Genomic DNA, 11,458 nt, shown 5'->3' on the forward strand with positions numbered 1-11,458 from the left:
TCCTTCTCCTTCTCCTTCTCCTTCTCCTTCTCCTTCTCCTTCTCCTTCTCCTTCTCCTTCTCCTTCTCCTTCTCCTTCTCCTTCTCCTTCTCCTTCTTCTCCTTCTCCTTCTCCTTCTTCTTCTTCTTCTTCTTCTTCTTCTTCTTCTTCTTCTTCTTCTTCTTCTTTCTCATGACTGGAGGATGAAGTGATACAGGCTGTCACAAGTCACTGAGACACCAGGAAAGATAAAGGTTGTAGCATGTTCCTAGATTTTATAGAGGGATGCTCATTCTTTAGCTTGATGGCTGGCCACACTTAAAGAAATTATATGAGCATGTTACTTGTCAATAAAAACTTATGGTCTATAGGAAAAGGTAGGATAGAAAGTGGGACATCTGGTATGGAGATTGAATACTGGGATAGAGAAAAGGTGAGGGAGTCACATGGGATCAGAGAGAAGGAAAGGAGTCATGTGGGAGCTGAGCACAGGTAACCAGCCATGAGGCAGAACTTAAATTAGAATAAATAGGATATTAGTTATGATTGTATCTGGGAACCAACCAAAGCTTACACCTAAGGTGTTTATTAATACATTTGAGTGTCAGAGTCGTTATTCCGGGAGCTTGGAGGAAAAACTCAAATTTAACAGCTACCCACTTGGGTGACTATCAGGATGAAAGGGGCTTTAGAATCAGTGGGGGCAGAAGAAACAGAGCAGCTGAGTGTAGATGATTCTTAAGATGGTAGCTTGGGAATGGTGGGAGTCAGAGTGACTAGATGGGGCCCACAGAGTGATCTGGTTTGAATGGAAAATAATTGAAGATCCAGGAGCAAGTATCCAGTGGAGAGGAACCCATTGAACATATTAGAAAACCAGAGATGGTTGGTAGAGGGTCACTCCTAAGAGCACAGAAGGAAGCAAGTTCTGAGCATAGCCTCATCTATGCAAACAGCATGACTAACCTGGATTCCATCAATTATTCAGGCCACTTCTCTGGTCCTTATCTGGTGCCTCCTGTTGATATGCCTTCATTTATATGAATGATTTTCATCTTTCAATAAAATCCCTTTGAGAACCATAGCTAAGAGCCCCCTGGCTCCCCACTGATCCCTTGGTCCAAGGCCTTCTGAGTGCGGGAATTCCACAGCTGTGCTTCCATGGTAGTAGATGTTGACAAGATGAGAGAAATCAAGATAAAGAGAGCAGCAGACCCATGACATGGAGCTTGACATGGAGCTCAAAACAAAAGCATCACATAAAAATGAACGAAGAACACTCTTTGGCTAACCCCCGACATTTTTCCATGGTTTGGTTCCATCCGTACAGCTAATGCATCTGAAGAAGGGACAGAAATCCAGGGCAGTGACCGAAGCAGGGCATTCCAAGTTTCACAACCAAGATGAACATTCTGTTTGATCCTTTTCTCAGGATCATGACATAGTCCTTACTCACCCTTCAAAGCCCTTTCACAATCTAGAGAAAACAAGCCGGGGGACTTAGGCAACTCCTTAATCCCATGACTGTTGGCAGAAGCACTCCAAGTGTCCAGGTCTGTCCTGCCAGCAGCCCAGTGCCTGTCTGTCTGCACCGCCATGTGTTCCAGATGGGCTGCACATGCTGATGGGTGAACGTGCCAGGCCTGGGAAACTTGAAATGTGCATTTGATCAGTGAACTCAAGGGCTTGGTCACTGGTGAAAATTCACTTTTCCCTTGGACTTGTCCTCCCAGACATGTTTGCGTTATGATGACAATTTGTAATTACATGAAGTCTTTCAACCTCAAAAATCTTCAAAGTCATTTTAGATGGGAAATGTTCTCAAGCCTTCCGTTTGGCTTCCCGGGCCATTCTGCTGGCCCAAGTCTTATGAAGGTGGCGAGTTGTCCTGTATCCACTGCTGGAGGGTGGGGAGAGAGTTCAAAGCAGAAGAACTGAGAGCTCTAATCAAAATTCTCCCTCCAGAGTTGGATTACAGATGCCCGAGAACTCCCTCACCACGTACATCAAGGGATGTTCTAATGGAGTGACCTTCAGAGAAGGGGACACTTGGCCTCTCTTGTCACTTTGACCCTTTCTTCCTGACTTGGCCTATTTTGGGATTTTTGGTTTTTAGAATCTCAAAAGGAGGATTAACAAGGAGTGCATGATAGCACGCGACAGCACGTGACAATGGGGCAGACCTTGTCTGTTGATGTCTTTTCCAAATTTCCTCCACCTGTCTGCCTCTGGGTTTGTTTGCCTGCAGTAGAGGTAGATGGTTCTGTCTGCAGATGGCTTCCCATCTCAGGCCCCAGGCTCTCCTGCTTCTTTCTGCTCAAGGGCTTTCTGTGCCTCCCAGGGGGCTACTCAGCTCTCTCAGAGCCAGGGGGATGTTTTCAGGGTTAACTATTCTCAGTGGGAATCGTCAACAAGACTCTACAGAGGGCTCCACCTGGTTTCCTGATCTTGGGGGAGGTGGAGATGCTGTAATACATTCTGCATTGTTTGTATGGGATCCCAGTGGGACTAATAAGCTCCAGTTTTTTCCATAAGTGGCTTGTCATATTTTTTTTCTCACTTTTCCTCATGATTTCAGGGTTGTTTTCTAGACTCACCTACGGGTTCATCCACTAGCTTTCAGTCGGTGTCCTGGCATGTGTTTCTATGGGGACCCTGTGTAAAGACACTAGGTCAGTGTGTTCTACATTCTCTGTCATGGATTCAGTTCAGTAGGACAAAACCATTTTCAACCGTGCTGAGTTTCAGGATGGTATCAGGAACACTTGGGTCTTTAGTTTTATGTCTATGAAGGTATACTGAATCCCTGTCAAGATTTATGTCTCCCTATTGGCTGTGTTTAAAGGAGTTTGAAGATCATAGCTCCAAATGCTTTTGACATTTGACTTGTTCAAACCAAACACAATTTCCATATGGGAAGAGAGATCAGAGAGGGAGAGAAACAGTGGGACCTGAACCTGGAGGCAGCCTTTCTCACAGTCACAGGAACAGGAAGAGCACGGATGCCAGTTTTAGAAATCAAAGGCTCAACCTGATGACCTCTGATGCTTAACCTGCTCTGACATTGCTGGGCATCCGCCATTCCTGGACGGTTGGCAGATGGGCATGCCCACATTGGTGGCTATCTCTTGATCTGACCCTTGAGTGGTTCAGAGTTTAGGGAAGCCCTTCACCCTCCTGCCAGTGCAAAGGAGCAGGCAAGAGACTCTTCCTGGAGTTCTGCTTGCCACTGTTGCTGGCATGGCTGTGTGGGAAAGGATGTCACTCATGGGTCACAGGGAAGTGGGAATGTCTGTGGATAGGTAGAAGGTTACAGAGTCACTCCAGTTTGCTCTCTGTCTTTGGCAATGCATAGCTTCTCTGAGAGGAGCTGTCAAGCCAAAGAGCCAACCCAGAGGGCACCAAGGACATGACTAATGGGGTACCATTGCAAAGTTGTGTTGTTACTACAAATCTCAATGTTTCCTGAGATTAGAGGCTTAGATGCTTCTGTCATTGCCCTGATACTTTACTCTGCATGCTTGGCTTAGTGGCATCCACTGGTCCGTGTCATTCTTTGACCTGGGAATCTTGAGATTGCCTCCCCCTTTCTTTCATTTCCTTCTTTCTTTACACACACTGTTCAAAACACCAGCCCTCAGGCAGTGGTATAAATAAGAATGGCCCCCTACAGGCTCGCTCATATATTTGAACACTTAGTCAGTAGGCAGTGGCACTGTTTGAAAAGGATTAGGAGGTGTGGCCTTTGTTGGAATAGGTGCAGCCTTGATGGAGGATTGGAAGAAGTTTCTCACTAGGTATGGGCTTTGAGGTTTCAAAACCCTTGCCAAGCTCAGTATCTCTCCCTCATGCACTTCCTCTGTCTGTCTGTCTGTCTCCCTCTGCCTGTGTATTAAGTTATAGCTCGAAAGTTACTTCACTATGCCTGCCTGCCTGTCACCTTGCTCCCCCCACCATGATGATAATGGGATAAACCTCTGAACTGTAAGCTAGCCTACAATTGCAAGAATTGCCTTGGTGATGGTGTCTCTTCACAGCAAGAGTGACTAAAGATACCTCCCTTCTCTACACCATGATTCCAGAAGTCAGGGAGGTCACATATGTTATTTTTAATTTCTTTGCGCTCAAGATGAAACCAAGAGCCTCTCACGTGCCAAACCTGCATACTACTATGGAGCTAGGTCTCCACCTCTCACACAATTTTTATTTACTCTCATTTTTACCTCTTTGATAATGCATTCATTAGCATGCAACTGGGAAGGGAGAAAGTAAAGAAAAGAATTGGGCCTTAAATCTTACCTTAAAGGACAGATGATAAGATATGGTTTTAAATTAGAAGAATCTATGGCCAAAGAAACACCACCTCGAGGAAATGAGTTACCAACAGATGGGAACCAGATAATCCCAGAAGAAATAAAAAGCAGTAACAAGAGTAGTTAATAATTATTGAGTAGCTATTTTGCATCAAGCACTCTTGAATTCCTTCGCACACATTCACATTTAATGAAAAGAACTGTAAAGCTGATGTGATTTGTGTCCACAGTTTGTAGGCAAGGTGACCAGAGCACAGAAAGCTGCCCAGTGGCCACATGGCATTGTTGATAGATGAAAATAGGGAGGCCAGCTTGAGAGCTTGTGCTCCTAACCAGTTACCTCTCCCATCTGTGGATCGAAGGTTCATGGAAACCTTGAAAATCAGTTTTGTTGGAATCGTTAGAAGCTAGGTGTTTGGTAGTGGGGAACCAGGCACTTTAGCTAGAGGATAGAAGCATTTTTTAGATGCCAAAGCTGCCCTGGTCCTGAGACCTGACACTGCTTCCTTCTCCTATAGGACTTACTGTGGCTGAGTGTTGGATGTGATCTCCATTTGACAAGGAATAAAGACGAGGCATAAATAAGTAACATTTATCTTGTCTTACATATGGGTCTCCTAGCCCTCCCTCCCTTCCTCTTTCTCTCTCCACCCTCCCCACTTCAATCTTTCTCCCTTCTTTCTTTCCTGATGCTCAGCAGCAAGATGTTCCAGTCTGGGATGATCTGGCAAAAGAGAACAGTGTATTCTGGGAATGCAGGCGCCGCCGCTGCTTTGGACTTGCTTCCAGCGGAAATCCCCATGCAGATCGTATCTTCCATGTGTCTGCTCCAACACTAAGATAAATGTCATGAGACAGGAGCAAAGGAGAGGCTTCTAAAACACCAAGATGCTTGAAAGCAGAGAATCCTGTAGGGCCTAGCAAAGACTTTTATCTCTCCGATTCATTTCTCTAGGGAGTCTTAACTGCTCCAGATTCAATATCACCCTTGAGTGACTGGGAAACAGCAAGTGGTCAAATTATTTTCACTATCTGTATGGAGTCCCTGGTGTACCAGGAGGCTGATGCCTCCAGAGAAGACCCACAAATGACTGTCATGCACTGTGGGGGCCACAAGGAAGCAGTGTGCACACTGGCCTGGGAAAACAACACGCCAGAGTAACAGGGGTATTTTGCAAGCTTTTAGTTGATTCCTCGTAAGGGCAAAGTCTAATTGCGTCTCAGATATCAAAGTTGTGCTGCACAGAGCCCACTGTAGCCCTTAAAAAAATTTATGTTCTGTTTACCAGGGCCGGCAGGTTCAGAGCCACGGTCACCGGCTGCCTAATTACTCTTGCGTGGTTCCCTTCACCCCACCCTTCCATTTGCTGCAGTCAAGAATTATGACCCTGATCATTCCAGGCTGTTTCTTGAACGTAACTGGAAATATTACACAGTGTGGCCGCCTCCCTTCTGGGACTGGAATATGAGATATTGTGTAAGCTTGCCTCACATCCTTCAGAGCACATGGGGGTGGGGACTTTCTCCTGACAATTCCCACACTCTGTCCCCTTGAGTGTGCCAACCCCTTCTTGCAAGTCTGAATTCTCTTCTCACACTCAGAATGATAACGAAAGCACAGACCCAGTGGGCATGCTGGCTCTTAAAATCATGCTGGCATTCAGAAAACGGAGGCAGGAAGAACATGAGTTCAAGGCCAGCCTGAGCAATAGAGTGAGAACCCATCATAAAAAGAAGACAAGAAGAAGAAGAAGAAGAAGAAGAAGAAGAAGAAGAAGAAGAAGAAGAAGAAGAAGAAGAAGAAGAAGAAGAAGAAGGAAGAAGAGGAAGATGAAGAGGAAGAGAAGGGGAAGAGGAAGAGAAGGGGAAGAGAAGGAGGAGGAGAAGAAAGGCAAGACAAAAGAAAACCTGTTCCTTAGCTCTAGCATGAGTGGACCTACTTTGCAGTCTCTTGAATTTTCAAAGACAGACACAGATATAACTGGTCCTCAACCATTGTGTCATACTAGTGGCCTTCCTAAGACGGAGACTCTTGAATACAGTTCCTCATGTGGTGGTGATCCCCAACTATAAAATTATTTTTGTTGCTACTTCATAACTGGAATTCTGATGCTGTTATGTATCATCATGTAAATATCTGATATGCAGATGGTCTTAAGCCCCTGTGAGAGGCTCATTCAACCCCCAAGGGGGCTGTGACCCACAGGTTGAGGACGGTTGCTTTATACCAATCTGAAGGCAGATATGCATCTACAAGCTGAACAATAGTAATATTCTGAGTTCTCACAAGGCAGTTCTTTTGCAAAAGCACAGCATGGCCTGGAGCTATAGGCCTTTCTGTTTCAATAGCCAGGACCAAATGGCTAAGTCTAGGTGGATTCTGGAGTGCTGTCTTGGAACAGCCCACCAGGGCCTCAGTGCAGGTCTCCATGCTTTGTTCAGACATCTCCCTGCTGTGCTCCTAGAAGCTGTAGGGCGCATTCATCCGCCCAGGCTCGAAGCCTCACCTCACACTCGGCTCCTTTATCGTTTCAAGAGATTTGCACTGTGGAGGTCAAAGGGAGCAAGCCGGGCCAGGCCCCACCTCAGCACCAGCCAAAGTTGCTGTCAGCACCAGATGGAGGAATTGTTAGCCCAGCCAGGTAAGAGGCCAAGGGAAACCTCTGCCGAGTCTGAAATACTTTGCATTTTTCCTCCTCTTTTTGCAGATGAGCAATGGTGAGAGATGAGTCCTGCCTTCTGAATGTGGCTTCGTGGTTCATAGGCCAGCAGTCCAGGGAACGGAGGAGTTGGTTTGGCTCTTAGCACCTTTGTATGCTTTTTGTTTGTTTGTTTTTCTCTTTTGCCCCAGCTCATTATAAAATTAGCCATATTTCTTTATTCATTGACTTGTAAGTCTGCATTATGCAGATGTTCTAAATGCATCAGCGCAATTCTGTGGGATAGACAAGCAGAAAGCTCCGGAGACTAAGCTCAGGATTTTGCCACCGTAGGGTGCTCAGAGTCACACGAGCACACGGATTTACCAGTATGAAAATTATAGCAGACATCCACCAAGGCGTCTGCTTTGCAAAGAACCTAAACACTAGATGCTATATCTTCTTGCATATCACCGCAGAATTAAGACTCATCTTTCTCCTTTCTGTTTATCCAGTCTGTTGGGTTAAGTAGAATTGGCTAAACCAATGTTCTTCCCTTCATCAGCTCAAGTGACTTGTAGCTTCTCCCTCTTCTTTAAGGGAGCCCGTGCTGGCTCCTTGTTTTGGATGATTCCCTTGAGAGCCTTTCAGGGGCCTCTGTTCTATTCTTTTTTTCTCTCCACACAAGAACGAGTGCCATCTTCCTGCTTAGAGTGTCTTCCATGGTCTGAGGTCCACTGGAGAGCTTCCCCGGGAAACTTTTCCCCAGGTGTCTTGGGACATGAGGGAGAGAGACAAGGTAGAGAGAGGGGTGGAGGAGGGGCACCGGCTTTTATAGGAAAGTGGAGAAAACTCACCGCACAGTTAATTAGAAAGTGCCATGAAGCAAGTCCAAACTTTATGGCTTTCCTAGAATTGATGACGGCTTCTAACTGGGCCTGCCCGCTCCCATGCAGGTGTGTGCAACCTCCAGGTCCATATGGTTTTTGGCTGCCCCGGGCCTCATTCTTTGTTTAGCCCAGGATCCTGTAACTGAATATGGCTTAATAACTTTTTGTAATAATGTAGCTTGAATCAGCTTCTAGGTCCAACCAACCTCTGCTTCCTACAGACTCCCCGCTGTCTTCCTGGCACACCTGCAGGGAGACACAGCCTCTTGGTTGCCTCTAGGGCAATAGCTTACAATAGTTTTAGGCTTACAATAGCAGCTGCGGGTTCAATGAGGGAGGAGGCCAGGGTATAGAGCTTACTCTCTAGAAGTAATTTGTTTCACTTAGGACCTGCCAGGAGGGCTAGGGTCCTGTGACTTGAAAAAAAAAGCCAGAGTTTTTTACTAAAATAAAAAAAAATATGGTAATGCATAACACACAAGTAAGCCCTGGCTTATACAATCTGATTTATAGGCACCCCTGAAGGTTCAGGTCACTTGGGAGCCTGAGAATGGTGGGGCCAGCCTTATTACCAAAGAAATTCTCTCCTTTCTCCATTTGTTGTGGTCCTGATACCCTCCCCTTCAACCCCTCTGCCCCACCTCCTTAACTAAGGGCATCACACTGGGAAAAGTCCCTTGTGGCTTCAAGTCAGACTCAGCTGGGTTCCTGGACTTAGTCCTGCAATGAGGCAAGCCTGGAGTTCCAGAAAGTGGGTGCTCATTGATTCTCTTGGGTCTTTCTGAATTTCAGAATATCTAAGGAGCTTTTGAAGGATACCGGCACCTGGTCTCACTGCACTAAATAGAAAGTGTTCCGGTGAGTACCAGAGAGTCCTTGGCTGGGCAAATGATTCTCCTAGGGAACTCCCTTCAAGTAAGGTGCAGCCATGGTCACTTGTTGTGCTTTGACGTCCTTCAGTCCTTCCCTCTGCCTTCTGTCTTCAGGGGTAGGGGTGGAGCTTGCTTGAACCTATAGCTTTGTGCCACAACAACACAAGAACAGGTGATAGGAGGGAGGGAGGCACAAAACTGCACTTTGGCAGTCACCTAGGACTCTAGAAATAGACGCAGAATCAAGAAAGAAATAGACACATGTGTTCTGTCCCCAAAGTCCTGAGCGGGGAGCAGAGGGTCAGACATGTCCCAGAGGGTCAGCAAATGTTCCAGGAAGCCCTTACCCATGGAAGGATGCTGCCATTCAGCTGGACCAAGGCAGACTCCATGACCCTTTGAGGACAGAGATGGAAGGACAGAGCACGGGAAGGGGTTTCACCTTTTTTGTGTTTACTCCCATCAGTGTTTCTAACACTGATCGTGCCCAGTCCCAATCTGTACAACAGTGGCAACTATACTAGAATTTATTTACACACGAGGACTGAAGAATCATGCTATCCATCCATTTGTATTATCTCACCACATCTGAACAAAAGAAAGAGATAATTGATGGGTTTTGATGTGTTTTATAAAACCAAGAATATGTTCTGTAGGACACAGTATGGTGCCGTGGGAGGAGGTAACTCAGTGGGCCCATGCTGAAGCATCCCTCCCTCTGATGTACCACTCATATAATGGGTTTAGTATAGAATAGAGTTTATTTGGGGGCATGGGAAGGGGAGTTGAGATGAGAGTAGAGGGAGAGAGAGAGAGAGAGAGAGAGAGAGAGAGAGAGAGAGAGAGAGAGAGAGATCAGAGAGAGAAAAGGGGCAGAAGGGCAGATAGAGTTAGACATTGAGGGAGAGGCCAAACAGTCCCTTTTATAGCAAGCCAGGCCTATGTGGCTGTTGCTAGGTAACTGTTGGGCCGAGCGTACAAGGAATGCCAACATTCCTCCATTTTAGTTTAATTTAAAAAGGAGAATCTAGAAAGAAGTGGTGGTGAAACAGGAATAGGGTCATTGTGATCTTTAGCTACTTCCTGCTGACTTTGGGGTGACATGTCTCTGGGGAACCTAAGAAAATGTGGGTGGGGGTGCTGGTCCAGTCTTAGGAGAGTTGGCTGCTTCCTTGCTGTCCAAGGTCTGTGGAACCAGTTTTAGGTAGGAAGGTGCAGGTCCAGTAGAAGCGTCTGTGTCTGTGAGAGCAGGCTGGAGCATCTGAGGGTTGCTTCTCTGGAGCTGTCCTGGATGTAGATTTTTAAAGCTGTACTTAGTAAGATGCTTAAGCACACACACACACACACACACACACACACACACACACACACACACACAAAGAAAATAAAGTTAAGTAGGTCTGGGAGAAAACCTTTTCTTAGGTGTACATGTGAAACCCTTAGGTTTTGGTGGTTGAGATGAAGGGAGTCCCCAAACCAGGGAACAGGAGAGAAATGCCACCCTCTGGAATAGATAACAGGTAGAAACTCAGGCTATTAGTTGGCGGATGTTCTTATCTGGATGGAGTCTATTTGGTCCATGAGAGGTAGGTCTGTGTGGGTTTTCTGGAGCTTATAAGTTTACAAAAGAGATACATTTGTTAGCAGCATGTCTCCTAAGGTGAGCTTAGGGGAGACAAAAACCTTTAGGGGGAGCTGAAGGAACAAGGGCTTCTTCCTTTTGTCTAGAAGATTGAATATACATAAAGTTAGCATAATGAGAAACATTTTAACATTTACATTTAAAAGACAATTAAAGGAAACTTGAAATTTTGATAGTTGATCATAGTTTAGCATAAGAAACACCTTAAGTCTTTAGTTAAGAGACAACCAATAGAAACTTAAATTTGTAACTATGATAGCCGATAGCATAGATTTAGCATGAGAAACATTTTAAGTCTATAGTTAGGAGACAATCAAAGGAATCTTATAATTTGAACTTGTGATCATACAGTTAGATCATATAGTGGAATGCTTTAGTAGAGTTAGGCTAATTCATAAGAACTCTATTGGTTAATGTCAGGACAGTGGCATAACAAAGGGAGGAAATCTGAAGCATTGAGTCACTAGAAGCTGAGTTTAGATAAGGAAGTAACAGAAGGTTACGCCTGTTCGAGTTTACATCTGAACTTGTGCATCCATTATTGTGAAGCTTGTGAGCAAGGCAAACCTGCCATTTAATAAGAGATATGGCCGCGTTAGTTAGTTAACTAATAGACTAATGAGCTAATATGGTGGTGGACTACCTCGGGATAAGGAGCTAGTTGTCTGTTTTTTAGCTGTTAATCTACAGTTAGCTTAGCTCTCAATGTAGCCAGAAATCTGGGAAGAATAAATTATAATCTAGATGTCATATATTAATTAAATTGACAGAGGTTATAGTCCACTACCTAAACAGTTCTCTCAGGTCCCCTGTGGTCTCTGTCACAACTTGGGCAGAGTCAGCCTGTCCATCAGAGTCAGTCTGTCCATCAGAGTCCGTCTGTCCATCAGAGTCAGTCTGGCCATCAGAGTCAGTCTGGCCATCAGGCCCAGATGAAGAGCTTTCCCCTGTGAAATAGGAATGTGGGAGAAATGACTCACTTCGTCTTAGGCAATATGAGACATGCAACTCTCTGGGTATCACCTGTTTGTCCACAGTGTAGGCCGAGTCCTGGCAGCAAATAAGGTAATGGAGCAGTGTTTCTCAGTGGTTACCATACCACAGTCCAGGTAGAGTCTTTTGT

The sequence above is a fragment of the Mus caroli genome, chromosome 13 (assembly GCF_900094665.2).
Source record: "Mus caroli chromosome 13, CAROLI_EIJ_v1.1, whole genome shotgun sequence".
Taxonomy (NCBI): Eukaryota; Metazoa; Chordata; class Mammalia; order Rodentia; family Muridae; genus Mus; species Mus caroli.